The following is a 19,564-nucleotide window of genomic DNA, read 5'->3' on the forward strand; positions in this document are numbered from 1 at the left end:
TACATTCAAACGATGCCTGTATTTGATCCTCTTTGTTCCCAGATGTAGAACAAAATGACTCTTTACATGGTTTTGCTGTGTTAGTTTAAGGGTATTGGTTTTAATAACTTATAAAACACAAGTACCCTTCCAAAACACAAAACTACAAGTGTTAATAATATCCAAAAAACTCTTAATCGAGTCTTTCTAACTCTTTCTAATTTTCCCCATTCTGATGTGAAAGCTTGCTTATAAATAATTCACCTGTAGTTTGACACTTATTAACCCACACAGGTTCCCTGTTTTAACACTGACTCCTCTTTACACTTAGTAAACCCATTACAACACACAACTACTGCAATTAACAGACCATGTTCCTAAGTGACGGGCTACACCTTAAAAAATTGAGGTCTATTGAGATAAACAAGTTCTATTCCTGTTCAGTGGTAGAAGAACAAAATCAGCACAAGTTTAAATTTCTCCTTTATTAATAGAGCAAATCAGAGATTTTCAAACATTCCTATTAAAAAGGCACTGCCACATCACTTAAAATAGGGTTTGTTAATTGCAGTAGTCATGTGCTGTAATGGATTTACTAAGTGGAGGAGGTAACTTCAGAACAGGGAGCCTGTGTGGGTTAATAAGTGTGAAACTATTAGTGGAGTGTCATTAAGGGAGAATGATTATTCCTGTGGTACAACCACTTTATAAGGCCCATACTGAGTAAGGCATATTCAAGAACAGTGCACCCACAGAATGACCATTTGGATAGCAATTACTCACCGTGTGTTACCTTGAGTTTGTGAAGGAAACTTTTTCTGGATGCCTCCACGGTGAATGGAGAATCCATTAAAGGAAAACGTTCGATGAATTGAAGTCATTGGGGTCCACGTAACAACAGCAAAACTACATCACAACATTCGTTCACCAACTCCCACACAACTTGTGCAGTATAATCCAAGTCTCATTTATCCAGTCGTATGCTCAGCACTTTCCAAACACATACATTTTCGCTAAATCATTACAATGGGAACACTTGTAACACGTGTTTTAAGTTGTTTTCGTGAAAATGTATGTGTTTGAGAAGTACTGATCATACGACTGGATGAATGAGACTTGGATCATACTGCACGAGTTGTGTGTGAGAGTCTGTAAACGGATGTTGTGATGTAGTTTGCTGTTGTTAAACATGGACCCCACTGACTTCAATTCATAAAAGAATGTTCACCTTTTTTTTGGATTCTCCTTTCACTTTGAAGGCATGTGAGAAAAACAAGTTTCCTTTATGAATTCAAGGTAACATGCTGAGAGTAATTGATATACAGCTGGTCATTTGCACCTGAAGTATTCCTTTAAGAACTTCCTTACTTACAATCAATAAGCAGTAATTAGTATGTTATCAAGGAAAACCTCTTAAAGGTTGTAGAATATGGACATGCAGAATGAGGCATTAATGCGTGCTTTATAAGGACTAATAAAGAGCAGATATGCTACTAACACATGTTTTTGTAACTATCCATGCTGGATAGTCACCAGGTGCTCCACGAACAACCTGTGGGAGAGGATAACCCTGCAAACAACACATGAACAGCCCCCATTAAAAAAGTCGCTCCTTCACTCGCTGCCTCCTCCAAAACATTTTCCTCTTCTCTTCTTTTTCCTTTTGGCAGGAGGACTGCAGTGGAGGCAGCAGGTAAGGCAGATGCCAGGAGCTCTTATGATCCTCGTCCCCCCTCTCTCCCTCCTTCCCTCCCTCTCTGCTCTGTATCTAATAGACACCTGCTCCCTTGTCAACCCTGGACTCCCACCTGGCATCGTCCCACATGGCTCGGTCACTAACGTCCACACAAACACACAGTGCACATTCAGTCATCACATCACATTATCAGCAGCACTTCCTCACTTATTCCCAAACTGACTGTAACAACAAAGTCCAATCTTTTTCGCTGTAAACCCGTCGGAGAGAATCGCAACCCCCAAACGGCTTGTTTGAAGACATTTAGCCAGAAGGGCTGAAAGGAGAACAAAGACCATGAGCAAACTAACAAGAACGGCTCTAGTGGGCTGCACTCTTTAGTTTCTGAGGGAGCTCTGTTCACATTCTGTTCCTCCCTCCCTCCTCTGTCTCTCTCTGCCCAGAAAGGTTTGAATGGACACAAGCCTCCTGCAGGCCAAAGTCAATTAAAATAAGAGAGAGTCTGGGGAGTCCTAGTATCCCTGGTTACTGAGAGCACCTAAGAGGCCATGCAAAACAGCCACATTTAGTTTCGGCCAAAGAATTCCTCGCTTATGTCCCGGAACTGTAAAATTCTGGGATTTACCTCATAATATACAAAAAAAAAGTACATGAATAGCTGGTTGCTATAACACTGCTTGCAGCCGGTGCCAAACTATCCCGCGTAAACTACCGGCTGGGTCGTAAATCATCTCCCTCTCCGGCTCGCGGGACTCCAACACAGTCACCACAGAGCCACGGATGCCCGCCTGGCAGCCATCAAACCTCACTTTTGTCTTTTGCAGATGCCACCAATTATTCATCAACGCCAATTTGATAGTGAAATGGAAGCGATTCGTCCATCATGCAGCCTTTTTGAGGAGCGGGTATAACAGGTTGCGGACCTGCCAACCAGCGACAGACCGGAGATGTGCTACTTGTTCATCCATGGAGGAATAAGTGGATAGTCGCTCACAGGTGGACTGCCTTTAACACATGGTCAGCCTCTCAACTCTCCAACACTTTTGGCACGGAAGCGAGTGCAAACTGGGTGTCGTAAAACGGGAGTCTGTAAACTCACTTCATTAGCTCACTTAGTAAGATTTTAAAGTCTTGTGAGTCATTTCATGACATACTTCAGGCTGAGCGATGTTTTCTAAAAGCTGATGAAGTGGGAAGGATGTGTGAAGTGGGAACATGTGAATGTCATGGCCGCCATGTGGCATCAGAATGTGACATATTTCCCCTGAGGTCCCTTAAACATATGCAGTTAAGGGGCTTTTTCATTAAGTGAAAATGAGCTGGAAGACATATTAAAAAGCCCCAATGACAGTGAGTGCGTAGTGGTGGGAAAGTTATGAGGAAACAGCTACATAATGTGGATTAAAAGCATTATTGGTTATAAAACAGCCTGTCTATATAGGCCAGACAACCGCCTCCTGTCTGCACCTCATCTTTGTCTGCTGCTTTTTTTTTTGTTCTTGCATTATTTCCTCTGCCGCTCTCTCTCTGGGAAGTCAGTGATGTTGGAGTCTTGTCAATGAGTACTTAGGCCCGTTGCCTCATGGGGAGCCAGACTTGCTGGCTAGGTTTTATGGTCCATTTCAGAGCTGCCCCGGCTTAAATACAGCCTCCTGCTGGCCACATGGCCGCAATGTCGTGCCATGTCCATCCAGCGAGGAGAACGGGAGGGGAAAGGGGGGCTGCTTGGATTCGTGCCAAAAAGGTTTTACTGAGGCCACAAGCATATGTGGCCATGTGGAGGCAAGCGGCACACGGAGAAAAAGAAAATGCTGCGGTGTTTCTGGGTTGCTGTTTTGACATCCTGCGCTCTTTGTTGCAACATCAAAAAACCTCTTAAGGCTGAATCACTGACAGAAAAGCCATCCCTTATTCCTCTAAACTTTAACTCCAGTGACAAAATACCCAACTAAACACTTTATGATGCAAATTTATATCTATTTACATACAAAAATACAGGATTTCTGAATAAAAATCAATGATAAATTGTCAAAAATGTCAAAGATAACACGTTTAAATAAAATCTGTGTTCGCAGATTGGAGGTAAAGATCATTCTTTATATCTTTAAAGAAATCCACTTGGCACCGACAGAACACCAACTGGAACAAAATACAATAAACCACAATCTCAAGATGATTTATGCAGATCTCATCACTCCAACTGACATCTCTTGGTCATGGTTACACATGAACCAAACCTTCGCCTAAGCAGGCCAGTGTTTTAAAGGATAATCTCTCTTGGCACATGCTACAAATCTCTTCATTAAAAACAGGGCACGCCATTCAGGGTCCCTGTAAAGCACAGAGGTGGAAATCTATAGCATTTCACCCCCCTGGTGAGAATTAATTCCTTGTGCATTACAGCCAAACATCTCCGCCGATCAGCATTCAGTCTTCAATCTGTTACTGTATGTCGCTCGCTGCTTCAGTAAGCAGATTGGGTGCAAAACTGCTTCCAAACCTGCATCTTTATGTCTTAATTCAGGAGCTGAAATCTGGCAGCAGTGTTACAGTGTCTGAGGTCAAGTGCTTTACACATCACAGCTAACCATTCTGCACAGCATGCCATTGTGTGTTAGATTTGGATGTATTTTTCCTGCTGCAGTAACAGTGTATCTTTAATTGAAAAGTTGTGTCTAGATTACCACATAGTGCTCATATAACTTTGACTTAACTTGATGTTTCATTCTTTTGTCTTTTTTCCTCATTTTTAATTTTAAACTTTAACAAATTTTCCTGTTTTATGCTGCGTTTCTAAAGGTTTTCCAAGCATCTATTTTTTCATACCTTTATATCTTCCTAATATTTTCTGGGGTATATGATATATGATGGCATTTGTGTAAGAAACAAAGCTGAGCTACTGGTAACAGAAGTCACTGTAGTATGTATGACAAATTCTAGCCTACAATCCTGTGTTTCTGATTTTCTTGTTGCCGGAGGCCCAGGTGACACTTATAGCAGCAGCGGATACCGACAAATCAGTGGGCTAAATTGAGATGATGTAAAATCTTGTAGTGGATAAACTGCTTTTGTAGTTGGAAGACGTTTCTGTAAGATAAAGTTATATGTGGCCACAGGGGCAGAGGCATTCTTCTTTTTAAAAAGTCCTGTAATGTTATCCCCACCACTTTCAGTCGCCATCTTTCTAAGTTTCCTTCCGGTTCCACTGGTATAGACTGACCTCTGGTGGTGCGTGCTGTGTACTACAATACACTGCTTCAGTACAGCATTTCTATATCAGTTTTAGGGTGCTTTAAGACCTGGAGTTCACTTGCTTTGGTCCGAATCAGGGACTTATTTTGTTCATGTTCTCATGGCAGCATTTACAAGCTCCAGATCAAATGCCTTGCGCGAGAAAGCTGCTCTTGCTTGGTCAGAATTTCCAGGAAGTAAAGCAAACGTTGAAGAAGAGTACACTTGCAAGATAAATGTGACACTTTCTAATGTTACAATGGAGGGACAACTACGCAGGTTGATGTTAGCGCTCAATGTTTTGATGCAGTGGATGTGCTGAATGTGCATATTAAGGCAGTACAGGAGGAGGTGCACATTAATAATCCTCCAGGACTGTAACATACTCATGTTTAACCCAAACAATGTGTCATGTGACTGCAGTTGGTTCGGATCGAGGTCGGAACACGTTCTCACCACAAACAAACGGCACCAGTGTTAATTTGTAACCTGACTGAGACCACCTAGTGTACAGTAATAAGTGGAAACCAACTCAAATAAACATGTTTTTAAAAATCAGTACAGCATGTATTTTTAAGCAGTCAGCAAAAATACAGCGCACGTATTATTTGTAAATAGGAGCTAAAACTACTGACATAGTTCTTTAACAAAGGAAAAAGCATCTTCATTGAAGAATAAAAGATGAAGTAAAATCTTTGTGTGCTACAGACAACCACACTTTACTTGGACAAGACAAATCTCCCCAAAACGTGTCTAACTGACGACCCTTTCACCTGACCACATCACGGATTCTGAAACCCTGCCAACTGCACAGTGAGGTCGACTGCACCAGCACAGAGTGTGCTTTTAACCGTGCACTCCTGCAACCAGATTATCAGATGAGCAGACCTGCAAAGAAGCGGCTTACAGGAGCCAGACTGTTTCCCCGAGCAACAGGCTGCTATTAACGAAGGCCCAGCCTTAAGCCCTCGTCTACAATGATACTAATTAGGCGCAGAGCAGATGTGCCCAGGCTCGTGCCCACCTCAGGGTGCTGTGCAGGGCCGGTAGTGTCACGGCGGCATACGCTGGTGGCTGATTCACCTGCGACCTTTTCACAGTGGGCCTGGGGTCAAAGCCTCCCTTTAGAAGTACAGTAGGAACAGACACTGAAGGAGCCTGGGTCGGGTCCCAGCACCCCTCTAGGCTCATTAGAGTCATCCATATGTGCAACAGTGCAGCATTTGACGAAGAAGCTTCCTCCTGACTCAGGCCAATGGGAAACAATGAAACTCAAACCATATCCATCTTAAACAAGCCAAAATCATTCATTACTGAGCTTCTGTACATGTATATAGAGTATGTACTGCCTCAGGCTGATTTTTTTGCAAACAACAAATTACTTTTCAAGCAATTTCACTGTCTCAGACAAATTTCCAATGTCAGAAGTCATGAGAGTTTGGCTAGAGTTGTGGTGTCAGGTGGTCATAAAACTCCCTTACTTTCTAAAATTAGAAAGTTTAATATTATCATAAGTTTTTAGTCTTTATTGGTGCGGAAGAGATGAAAAAGTTTCGGTTTTCTTGTACTGTGGAAAAGGAGGAGAAACTGGTGGAGCTGAACAAGAATCGGTGTTTGATTCAGGATGTATCTGACCTGACTAACTTGCACTTATTTTAGTGAGAAATTTTAAATGGTTTGCCTCTCATTTCCACAGTCTCCTCCCACTAAAATACTGCAGCTAACCAACAGAGGCTGGTGGCGAGTTAAAGCGACAAAATCCAAAATGTAAAGTTTGTACAATTGACAAGAATACTATCGACATATGACGTCTTTTATCTTGTGTTTCTAGAGTTATGTGATTTTAAAAATGTGTAAGGAATTGTTTATATGTCATATTTCTTAAAGGGAGTTTGGCGTAATATTTTCCACCAGGAGCAGGATGGGAAATAATCTCAAAAGGAATCTGGTAGTAGTCTTGCAAATATTGACCGTACAAGATCCCCGGCCTTTGCAAAACCTTATAGTATGTGACTAAATCTCACTTTCCTTTTTTTTTTTTTTTTGATGTGAGAGGGTGTCGGACTGTAGCTTTTCTGAAGTCTTTTCAAAGTCATCTAGGGCAATGGTTCCCAACTGCTGGGTCCTGGTCCAAAAGTGGGTCCCAGGTCCATTCTGAATGGAAGTGACTCGGGAACATCTCTTTTGTACTTCAGATAATGACTTTCACACTGTAGATGTCTTTTTAATAATGTATTTTCACTCTATTTTACTTTATAGATTCTTATTAGTTTGTCCGCATACTAATAACATTAGAATCTATATCATATGCAGATATTATTTTATTTTCTAGTGTGCCCAGGACTGAAACTCTGTTGAACATGTTTATTGTATATAACACCCAATTTGCTATATGCTCATGCATGCTTGTTGTCCCAGTTCCGTTAGAGCAATGATTAAAGTTTGATCACATTATTCTGACTCTGATCTAATGTAAGCTCTGTTCACAACTCTTACTGTTTTTTTTTTGTTTTGTTTTTTTTACCAAAGTGTGTAGGCGGGGGTTATAATTAACATACAAATCACCAAGAAGAACAAGGCATAAACTTAGATTGTTAATGGCTTCAATGAACAGTGACGCAGGCAGGATGATAAAAACAACGTGTGACATGCTTCATACTGTAAAACTCTGACAGACAAACACAACAGCAGCCATGTAGCTTTTCTAAATGACCAACCAAAAAGAAAGAAAAAAAAAAGCACATCTGATGTCATTCCATGTACAGTATGTCGACACGGTCCGCTGTGAGGACATAATGTAAGGCCTGGGATGAGGATGGTTGGTTGGATTCAGCCAATGTGCATGAGTTTCCTGTGCAACACACAGCAAGTACCTGAGTCAGACTGACACCTCCTGCAGCAGTTGGTTTCTGTAGGGTTCAAATTTTTACATTTTACTGGACTTTACAAACATGTCTGGGATATTCAGTAAATGACAGACATTTGAGTTGCTCCTTGATTCAAACACAAACCTATGAGATGATGAGATGGTTGAGAGATATATTCACAGACTGTCTAAGAACATACTAAGAAGAGGAGAGAACGACTGAACACACTGAACTTCATATGAGCAAAATTATGGATGCAAGGGACTTGCAAAAAACTTTTAATAGATTACACTTTTCTTGTGTCATGGTTTAAAATGACGGTAATATCCAGTGCAGGCAGTTTAAGGATTGTTGATCACATTTAGGTCTGTGCGATAAGTACGTTATCGACTTATCAAGGTCAGAAAAATGGTTTGAGGTCATGTCCATATATCGACCCATACTGCCCTTGCACTTTCACGCCAGTGTTGTAGTACTCAAGTTCAGTCTTGGGGGCCGGCTGTGGCTCAGAGGTAGAGTGGGTCATCCACCAATTGGAAGATCGGGGGATCTATCCCTAACTCCTCAAATCCATATGTCAAAGTATCCTTGGGCAAGATACTGAACCCCAAATCCCCCCCACAGGCTGTTCCATCGGTGTGTGAGAGCTTGTGAATGGTTTCTGAGAAGCAGGTTGCACCTTGTATGATAGCCTCGGCCACCAGTGTGCAAATGAATGGTCTAGAAGACAAGAAAGGTGCTGTACAAGTGCAGTCCATTTACCATTCTTGGTCTCAAGACCCATTTTTGGAAGGTCTTGGTCTGGTCTTGGACTAGAACGCATTTTTACTCACTCTTGTCTCAGTCGCAGACAAAGAGGTCAAGACCACAACTGTGGGGATATGACTAAATTGCCCATAAAAAAGGAGTGTTGAATAAAGATGGTTAAGTCGATTTCAGCTCCTTAGTGTTTGTATTTGTTTGCTCATAGAAAACAGTAAAATTCCCCCACATAAAGTTCACTTTTTGATTATTCTATCAAGACATTTCTCATGGATTACTGATAGATACACATGTGTATACAGTATGGTAATAGAAGAGGAAATTGAAGTGGGCTCTTCATTTGTTTTCTGTAGGTGTTTTATGGGATTGTGGATCTTTCCAATCAATTCGAAGAGCTCTGATGGTTTGCATGTTCCACATTTAACCGTGAGTGCATCATGCTGTGTGGGACTCGCACCGATCTGGTCTTGGTCTTGGTCATGACTTGGTCTCGGTGTAGGTGGTCTTGACTACAACACTGATACATGTGTGGTTTTTTTACATTAGAATGTAACGAACATTTTAGCCAACATAATACCAGAATATACACAGGGTTTTCTTGACGATTACAAGACTTTGAGGAAGTGCCTGAGCCAAAATAAAAAGCAAAAAACTACGCTGACGCACATTTTGCTGAACAAACTAAAAGGTTATTGCTCTTTGGAAGGGTGTACTTGTGTTATTGTACTGTTATATAACAGCACTGAATGGTCTTTAAATGACAATAACAATATATCGTCCAACTAAAGTAATTATTGTGACAGGCCTAACCGCATCATGACATTTCTATTACAAACACTACAACAATCACTAAAAAAAGAACTGTTATTATAAATTCATGTTCTCCGAAGGGATACATCTGATCACCAAAGGATTTCCACTAATCACAGAGCCTATACTTTTCTCTATTACTATCGACTGAATATCTAGCTCTTTATCCGAGCAGTTAACAAGGTTTGATCAGAATCCTATCATAGAAAATGATGTGTAAGCATTGTTTATGTATGCAGGGGGTTGTAGATAGTGCCATAGATGTGTCAAAGAGGAATTATAGATGCCGTTTAAACCTCTGCTGCTCACCTATACAGATCGATAAAGGTTATAGATTACTTAATGCCTCTTTAATGTGCTGCTTTAACATCGTCCAATGCCTTCGTTTGTAATTTCTTATAACTGCCTCAGCCTTGTTTCCTGGTTCTTCGACAGTTAGGGGTGCAGATTTCCCTTACACGACCTCTGAAAGCATCTTTTTAACTGCTTTCTGAACAACACATATAAAAGACTGTGTAAAGGCCTTTACTCCCTGTCTGCAGAAGGAAACCATAGGCCATATGAAAGAAGTGGATGTAGCCTCCAGGACTGAAAAGTGCGGTCAATGCCAGTTCTAATGACCAGCATGGGCAGACTCCACTGGCCGCAAAAAGAAGTCAGATTGTATATAAATCTATCAGAAAATGACCCTACTAAATTTTGGTCCCATTTACAGTAAAATAGATAATGAAACAGGGTATGCTTTAGGTCAGTGGTTTCCAACTGGTCCAGCCACGAGGTCCAGATTTCTCCTTAGTCATTTGTCTAAGGTCCACACATGTTGTTGAGCTAGTTTGCTGTCTCTGTCAAGTAGCTGTCCCTTTGTCACTCACTCTACAGCAGGAAACGGCACTTCAAAATAAAAGCTCTGTGCCAAAAATTCCCTGTATTCTAAAATAAATTGTGTTTTTTACATTGCGGTCCATTCAAAATGGACCCTTGACATACTTTTGGACTGCGACCCACCGGTTGGGAACCACTGCTTAAGGGTATGGCTACATTGTGATTGACAAATTGCTACCTTGGTGATCTGTCAGTTTGGATCGAGGTGTAGCAATTCTTCACATCTCCACCCTATCGTCCAAATATGGTCAATTCTGGCTCCAAAAACACAAGATGGCGTTGTCCAAAATGCCAAACTCGAGGCTTTAAAACTGAAGTCCACAAACCAACAGGTGATGTCATGGTGGTTATGTCCGCTCCTTTTATACAGTCTACGAGGGTAACTCACTCTCCTGTAGATACAGATCGAGTTAAGTGTTTCCTCTGCTCTGCACTCTGATACCTGATCCACAACAAATGTATGATTACTTTCCACCTATGGGATTGATCATAAATTAAGATCAAATAACAGAGCACCCACTGAAGTCTGCTTTCAGTTGCTGTTGTTTGTACTTTAAAGGACTTGCAGTGAGAATAACAAGTAGGCGGATGTGCTTGTGTTCCCCTTTGATGTGAGGAGGAAACTCTACCGATGGTTACACCTGGCATTTCAATGCAATTTCAATACTCTGATTATTATTTGTAGAGATCACGTCACACTTTATCCCATTTTTGTGACAAATATATGTCTGTGAAGACCTGTGATTTTTTTTACACCAAAAGTTGTTGTGCCTCGAACAAACATCACTGAGTTCACCCACTAACCTTCAGAAACAGACTATCTGCAGTTCACTGACCTAAAAATATCATTATTCAGGATCCACTTCACTGATTGGCTGGTAGTATTGCCGGCCCTGCCGCCTTCCTCTTCTGATCTTCAGAGGATTCAATATCAAATGTGATCAAAATCCACTTTTGATTGCATGATCACAATATATGAAGCGGTGCAAACAAACTGCATCCTGTAATTACTGATGGCTGGATGTTCTTTCATTAAAAAGTCCAAATGAAAACAGCCTGCATGATCTACAAATACACAAATGATATCAGCTTATCCTGCATGCCGATTGCTGTTATTTTGATTTGGAACTCTATCGAAAAAGCTTCAAAGAAAAAGGTCAGTGCAATTTCGCAACTCGGTGGGTAAAAAAACATCTCCAATACAAAGAACAAGAGATTCATTGAAGCTGACAAAACAACAGTAATGAATAGTTGGAAGTGTGGAGCGCTGCGCAGCTAGCCAGACATCTCTTTACCAACACCGCCTGTTGCAAAACCTCTCCTGTCTTAGCATGTTGGGAGCTGTCCCACACACATTTTAGGAAAAGCATAATTGAATAATTGCCCAAACCAGGACTTTACTGTACAGCGAAACAAAACCCCTCTTAGTGGAAAGAAAGCCGAGTGAACAATGAAGAAACCAACATGCCAGAATATAATTCTCAAGTGAAGTCAACAGGAGAAAAAAAAATACACAAGCTGACTTTCTCTTTTGTTTTACTTGGAAGTTTGGAGGTTTCTTCTTCACTCACAGCAAAACTAAAACATCATGACTTATGAGAAAAACCTCCTGCAGCATTCAGGCTTGGTATCAGTGCTTGATACCTTTGGGGTATTGACCGAAATATCCCTGCACCAAGTAGTATTAAAATGTCTCCAGTCAAATTATACTTGCATCTGATCTTTTTTTGTACTAGGGGTCTGATCCCGGACTGTCCGGACTTCCTGCCAGATCAGCAAACTTTCTGTTGCTGCCGTCTCTGGAGTCACTCTCCACTGACGAACGGTCACTTCAACATCTACCTGGTTAGAACAAGCTCAGCAGTGGCAGCTAACATCCAACACAGAGCCATTAAATGGTCCCAACAAGCTCACACCAACACCGAAGCGGCACGACTTTGTTGTTAAACCTATAAATAATTGTTTGGGCGGGTCCTGGTCCAGAAGTGGGACCCAGGTCCGTTCTGAATGAGCCACAATTGACTCACGAACGTGTTAAGTTTGTAAAAAACACACTTTATTTTGAAGTACAGTGAATCTTCGGCACCGAGCTTTTTCCTTAAAGTGCCGTTCCCTGCTAACGGACAGCTAAATGACAGAGACAGCAAACTAGCTCAAAGACACGGCAAAAAGCAAGCATGACGCTGAATATATATGCTGAACTGTGTGGACCTAGAACAGATGATTAAGGAGGAATCTGGACCTCATGGCTAGACCAGTTGGGAATCACTGCGCTAGATAATATTAGCTGTGTGATGCTAACAGTTAGCCCTGTCACTATGTGTGTGGGAGATGCCACAGAACGTACAAAAATTATGGCTATGCTACATGCATAGCTGGTACATGATTTTTTTAAAGGATACTCAGCTCTGTACATCATTATCCACTTCTCCGTCATTGATCTGTATGAAGTATGGTCTAAAGTATGGGGTGCTTCCCCAATAAATCACTAAAAAACAACACTTCCGACAGAGAGTTGGAGCTATGAGGAGGTGAAAGACTGACACAGAAGTGGTTATTTAGCTATTAAGTGGAGAAACTATGTGTTGTTTTGATACTTCTTTTTTCCATGAGTCTGGATCTCTATTGGAATCCACTGACCTCTATGAATATCTATCTTTCCAGACTACAGACAGTATTCCTTTCAGTTGAACATAAGCAAAACAGGTACATTAGCATCTACATGCATTGAGAAATGTCAGAAATTTAAACCTGTTGCTCCTCCTGTTAAACAAACTCAGTGCAGTGAACATGATTGGACCATCAGAAACACTGAATCACTGATCTGAAACCAGTGAATTACTACACTGGGAGAAAATCTGTGCGTGTCTCTGCAGTGAGCCTGGCTGTGTGGCATAGAGGGGAGTGGGTGTGATAAACTGCCAAGAGTCTCGCAGAAAACGCCGCCTCAAGTAGGTCAGCGCGACTCAGAGAGATAATCAAGGCCATTTTGACCCCTTCTGTGTGAGCTGTAAGTGGGTCAAATGCAGCAGTCAGCTGTTGCAACTCTATCACGCGGGGCGCTGCGAGGCACTCGTCATACTGTCAAAGCCCATTCCGTTAGTTTAAGACGTGGCAGGGTGCCCGTCTGCACCCACCAATGCAGGAATCAACCCTCTATGTGCGTGCCCCCCCACCCCTCCACCCCAGGGGTGAAATAATGTGCAGTTACTCTGAGCAGCAGCAGCAGATCCACCTTCCCTCTTGTCACTGAATACACCCCCTGCAAACACAACCCTCTTTAACTGCTGTCTCCTCTTTTTGACAGCTCACAGCTTCGCAGCTCACTCCTATTCACAACAGCACCCCCCCACCACCCCCCGCACGTCTAAAATGCCACCCGCATTTCAACCAGACTAACTCCAGCAATGTCCCTGCTTATTTCTCACTCTTCACTGCACAGAAAAAAGGGGAACTCATGTGTCTAGAAACACTTCTGAGCACAAATCTGCAACAGCAGAACAAAGGCGATACAGGGCAGCCTTAATCTCTGCACTACTGAAGCCAGCAGCTATTTTAAAGCTCTTTCTCTGTGTCTCTCTATCCCTCCCACCTTCCTCTCTCCTCGCTAACATTCTTCCTCTCTCTCACCCACCTCCCTTCCCCCCCCCACGTTTCCCTCGGTGTCTCAGGGCAGCAGCTTCTCTCTGTTTTCCTCTCCTCTCTCCCTGCGTGTCCAGTGACTGACTGCACAATACACATCAATTATTCATGGCTGCTCTCTCTGTTTCGCAGGCAAAACCAATCACAGATGGAGTCATTGCTAATGGGCTCCTGCTCTACTTGCCACCGGCTTCTTTGCACTCAAGCAACAAATACCCCAGAGACAATGAGAGGGAAAACAGGGATAAGCTGTAAAAAAAAAAAAAAAAAAAAAAAAAAGAAGAGAAAGAAAGAAAGAAACTTCATACAGCACTAACAGGCATGAGGAGGAGAAGAAGAGGAGGACACACATCTGTGGTCAGAGAAGAAAAGAGGTACGTATCGTCACAAATAATTCAGCAAATTTGGGAAGCCGGCTTCTGCAGCAGTAAAGGGTTAAAGACAGAGAGGGGGAGGAGGGAGGGAGGAGGGGGGGGGCAGGGGGAGACAGAGAGGGGGAGGGTGGGGGTGAGGAGGACAGGCAGAGAGGGAGAGAGAGAACCAAATGCTTATCTCCTCACCTCGGATGTATGCAGCAGTTATTGATGTATCTTCTTTTTCTGTCTAGTGATCCATTGCTTGCTCTCCCAATACACACATCACACAGAAGCAGCCACAGCCACTTCGCCAGAAGGGAGAGAGGGAGGGGAGGGGAGGGGAGGGGAGGAGGGAGGGAGGAGAGGAGAGGGAAGAAAAAAAAAATGCAGGCAGCTCACATTTCAAACCTGCAAAGGGGGGTGGTGCCTAATGTGCTAGACAGCCTGTATCTTGGCCCGCGTCCAGAGCAACGAGTTAAAGAAGCCTCAATCAGTTCATTTAAAGCCACGTTTGTTACAAGGGGAGGATGCATGGCGGGTCTCGCCGAAAAAGTGGCGTTGCAAGGCGTTCAGGTGGTAGTGATTTCAGCCCCCAAAACCTTGTCTTTGCATACAGTTGACTTAATCCATCAAACTAGTCATTGTAATTAAGGGGCACAGAGGAGGAGGAGGAGGAGGAGGAGGAGGCAGGGTATTGTGGCTTCCTGATGCGCAGAGGGTTGAAATCAGAGAGGGAGGGGCCAATTAGACCACATTTGTCTTTCAGCACACATGAGCCACGGTAAGCTTTTGGATAAATAATTACACACATATAAAACATGTAAACTGTGGGCAGACACGCCACCTGAGGCAGTCTGCAGCATCTATTGTCATCTGCAAATAAAAATACTCGCGCTCATCAGCGGCAGTTCACCACTCAGGTGTCAAATTAGCGCAATCTGTGGCTAAAATACAATAATACGCATTTAATTAGAGACATAAGCTAGAATGTAAATTAATTCTAATGTGCAAACATCTGATTTTGTCACGCTGCAAATTACAGAGCCATATGGGGCGGCCGAAGATGCCACCGATCACTTCCTGCTGCCACAGACATAATAACTGCGACAACTACATAGACGGACAGACGAGCTCAGCAGCTCTTATCTCTCCTGTCTGTGTTTGCTCTCCTGGTATTTACTATCAGCTAAGTGCACAGCAGATGACTTACAGCCCTGAACCCCGACTGCAAAGTTAACACATCCATCATAGCTGTCTGGAAGACTTCACATACAGTGATCATGTAGTGTAAAACACACTGATGGTCCAAAGTGGACTCAGTGTAGATTTATAGCCACTGACACTCACATATAACACAACTTTAAACCTCGTAAAACTCGGACTCCTCTGCAGTCAAACTGCAGCAGCCAAGCTTCAAGATGCCAAAAAGTTCTCAAAGATATCAAAGATGTTTGAATACAGCAACATGTAGCTTACAAATTACATGTAAATTCAGAGAAAGGTAAATGAAAACCTGTCTGCATTTAACAACCGCAAAACTACATCTGTTGACACACGTTCACACAACTCCTGCAGCTTAATCCAAGTCTCATTTATCCAGTCGTATGCTCAGCAGGTCCCAAACAGACGGCTCTTTCCAACAGGGAGCTGAACTAAAAGTGAAATTTATCTACGCTCTCTTCAAAGCCAGACTCCATTGACAAACACAGTAATTTTACCACACTGAACATAGGAGCTGCTCGTCTACCGCTGCCTCCATGAGTTAGTTTATGTTATTATGTGACTTTGGTGAATCCGAACTAACCCTTTAAAACACCAAAGCATTCGGCTGGACAAATGAGACTTGGATTATACTGCGCAAGTTGTGTGAAAGTTTGTTAACAGGTGTTCTGATAAAGTAAAACACAAACGAATGAAATGAAAAACAAAGTTTTCTTCATGAATTCAACGCAACACGAGGTGAGATACTGATGTACAAATAGTCATTTGGAGGGTAAGGTATTCCTTTAAGGGAGGATTTAAGGAGAAAATCATTCAAGTTCAAGAGGTTTAAGAAATACAGTAATTGAGAAAATAAATCCAGGTTTGATAAATAAAATCAAGCATTACTGAATTACGAATATCGACTGGTTAAAAAAATCTGTTTGCAGCAGACTTCAACTTGTACAGGGTTCCTACAGCTTAAGGAAAGTTAGGGTTAAGACTTTTTAAAACGTTTTAAATGGCACTCAAAACGAAATTTAAGACCAATTTCATAATAAAAAAAAATGTGTATTTTTTATTTTTTATGAATTTTTTCCGCTAACATAACAAAAAAACATGAACTGACATCAACTGCTTTGGGTTAGGGACATTTTTGCCGAAATTGTAAAACATAAATCTTTTTTAGTAAATGCCTACCGTTTGCTGGCGAGTTTTTAAGAATTTTTTCAAAACTTTTTAAATGCCACTCAAAATGAAATTAAATATTTTTAACAGTTTTATACTAAAAACATTTTATTTATTTATTTTTATTTTGTTGTTCTTTCTTATTTTTTTATTATTATTTTTCTTATAATATAATAAAAAAAACATAAACTGACATCAATTGCGTAGAATTAGGGACAATTTTGCCAAAATGTTTAACATAAAACATGACTTTTTTGGTAAATACCTGTCGCTTGTTGGTGAGTTTTCTTGGCAATTTTGTGTTTGTCAATTTGCATGTGGGATTCCACTGCCTTGAATCCCATCGTGCTGGGTTTTTTAACTTTTTGCATAAAAAATACATCGACCCTTGTGTGCATTGCCTTTGACCAGTTTCAGCCATAGCACAACATCTTGGTTAAATGGCCAATTTTCATCAAATTTACACTTCCCCATGTTGTCAGTGACAGCTAGCTAGCAAACAGCTGATCCTCTGCTCTGGGTATCCTAACAGGAAACAAAATGAGTGTCATTGGTTCAGCTATCCTGATTTGTGTGAGGTTAATGCAAGAGACTCTCAATATATTATTTAATTTTTTTTACTATTTTTCTAACGTTAAAAAAAATCATAAAATCCTATTTTCCATGGTTTAGCATTTTTAAGACTTTTGAAAGATGTATTTAAGACATTTTAATACCACTTAAGGCTTAATTTTTTGCTTAGCAAATTCAATGCCTTTTAAGACTTTTTAAAGATCACTGGGACCCTGTTGTTACTGATAACACAGACCTCTAATGATCATAACGTCTGAGGTTTGCTGAGAAGACTTTGACCTGACAAGACTTAACACAGTGTTATAAATTTAAACAGTAGGTGGGATGAGTGGACATTCATCCTTACGATTCCCAGATCTTGTACTAAAATAACAGCTGATACCACACGAGTAACCGTGGCCACCTCATCATCATCATCATCACCATCTGAAATAAACCTTCCATACATGGAAAATAAAGCCTCGAATGTGTATTTAAATCTGATTAACTAAAGGTTGTTTATTTCTCAGCTGGTGCTGACAGTCCAACTCGGCCACCAACAATGTGTTATTCTCTATTTAGGAAAAGCCGCAGCTAAACTATATGTTGAAGCACACTGGGTGGAGAGAGGGCCAGAAAGTTTGGAAAAAAAAACCAAAAAAAACATTTTGGTGTGGAAACATCTGGGAAGAGAAATTACAGCCCTTCAGGATTTTGTGTGTGTGTGTGTGTGTATCTGACCTCTGTATTGTGTGTATAATCTGAGACCTTTGCACAGCTCAATGACAACACGGCTGACCTCTGAGTCTTCGGCACTTCAGCACCTCACTGGAAAGCCGATGTATGATCGGCACTTCAAACTACAGTTTAGAGGAAATTTACATCAGATCTGCTCTGCAGCGAACTAAATAACTCCAACACTTCAAGTATTTAAGTATAAAATCTTAGAGACACATTTGATCACACTTCATCTTAACCATCTTGTTTTCTTTGACATTAGTGAGCTACTTTCTCATCTCTGAAATTTCCATTAAAAAAAAAAATCAATATTTTGAAATAAGACTACATGAAGATAATGTTCCTCTTTCCATTTAGTCTTCTCTCCAACTCCAAATATTTTCATACTAAAAACTCTAAATTACTACACTTAATATTTACTTAATGTTTCGTGTTTTGTGCATTATGTTAAAGCACTTACTTAAAGGGACAATTCACCCCAAAACCAAAGATAGGTATTTTACCTCTTACCTGTAGTGCTGTTTATCAGTCTAGATTGCTTTGGTGTGAGTTGCCAAGTGTTGGAGATATCAGCTGTAGAGATGTCTGTCTTCTCTCCAATATAATGCAACAGCAATGTCTCTTTCCAGAAATCATGACCTGGTTACTCAAGATAATCCACAGACCTTGTTGTGAGCAGTTTCATGTAGGAACTATTTTCTTTCCACCGAACTACACCCGCCAACTGTATCACTGCGCAGACGGAAGAGTGCATCTACTGCTAGCTCACCCAGCACCACCAAGCTAGCTAACGTTACAGCTCAGCTGAGGAGGACACCATTAAGTCTGTATTTGCACTGTCACGAGCATTATCCTCTCATCCATGAGTAGATGCACACTTCCTACTGCACAGTGATACAACAAGGTCTGTGGATTATCTTGAGTAACCAGGTCATGATTTCTGGACTGGAGACTTTGCTGTTGAGTTTTTTTTTTCAGCACTTTGAGCACCACAAGCTGAGTGCCATCTAGTTCCATTATATTACACAAAAGGCAGACATCTCTATGGCCGATATCTCCAACACTCTGCAACTCACACCAAAACAATCTAGACTGATAAACAGCTCTACAGGTAAGAGGAACAAGATGTAATTTTGAATTTAGGGTGAACTGTCCCTTTAATATCCTTATTAATTCCTGGTCTTTTGTCTTACAATTTCAATACAGTGAGGACACTTGTTGTCATTGTTGTAATTAGTGCCATTAGTAGTTTTATTGTGGGTAATCTATTGGTATTGTTTGTTTTTGATTATTGTTTTGTGGGTTTACTCTTGTTGTATTGTGTTTCTTTTTGCCTTGGATTTTTACTTATATATTTGTTTTACACTATGATGTAATGTCTGCTTGTGTGGACCCCAGGAGGAGCAGTTGCTACCTTGGTATTGACTAATGGGGATCCAAATAAATAAATAAAAATCATAAATGTGTTTCTCCATATTCTGATTCTTCTCCTGCTGCCTCTGTCTCTGTACATACAGAAACTGTGGCATGTCTGCATGTTGTAAAAAATGCAAAGCCCCCTCGAGACAAACTTGTGATTTCACACATATAGATAAAGTCGAATTCACCTGTCTCACAGTTATGATGAATATTCTAGATATATTTTTAGATTCCTATAGTAT

At 41.2% G+C, this 19,564-nt stretch overlaps 1 protein-coding gene across 6 annotated transcripts in view; it reads right to left on the reverse strand.

The window, feature by feature from the left end:
* LOC117247084 (zinc finger MIZ domain-containing protein 1-like) overlaps positions 1-19,564 on the reverse strand; it is a 163,184-nt gene that overhangs the window by 16,213 nt on the left and 127,407 nt on the right. For 2 of the 6 annotated variants that reach the window (XM_078163448.1, XM_033611263.2), the window contains exon 1: positions 14,430-14,537. The exons of 3 other annotated variants lie outside the window; for them this stretch is intronic. The gene's annotated coding sequence lies outside the window, so the exon portion shown is untranslated. Of the gene's footprint in view, positions 1-7,779; positions 7,820-14,429; positions 14,538-19,564 lie in introns of those variants that run through there. One more of the 6 variants, XM_078163447.1, reaches the window with a different exon arrangement.

This window comes from Epinephelus lanceolatus, chromosome 21 (genome assembly GCF_041903045.1).
Source record: "Epinephelus lanceolatus isolate andai-2023 chromosome 21, ASM4190304v1, whole genome shotgun sequence".
In the NCBI taxonomy this organism is placed as follows: Eukaryota; Metazoa; Chordata; class Actinopteri; order Perciformes; family Serranidae; genus Epinephelus; species Epinephelus lanceolatus.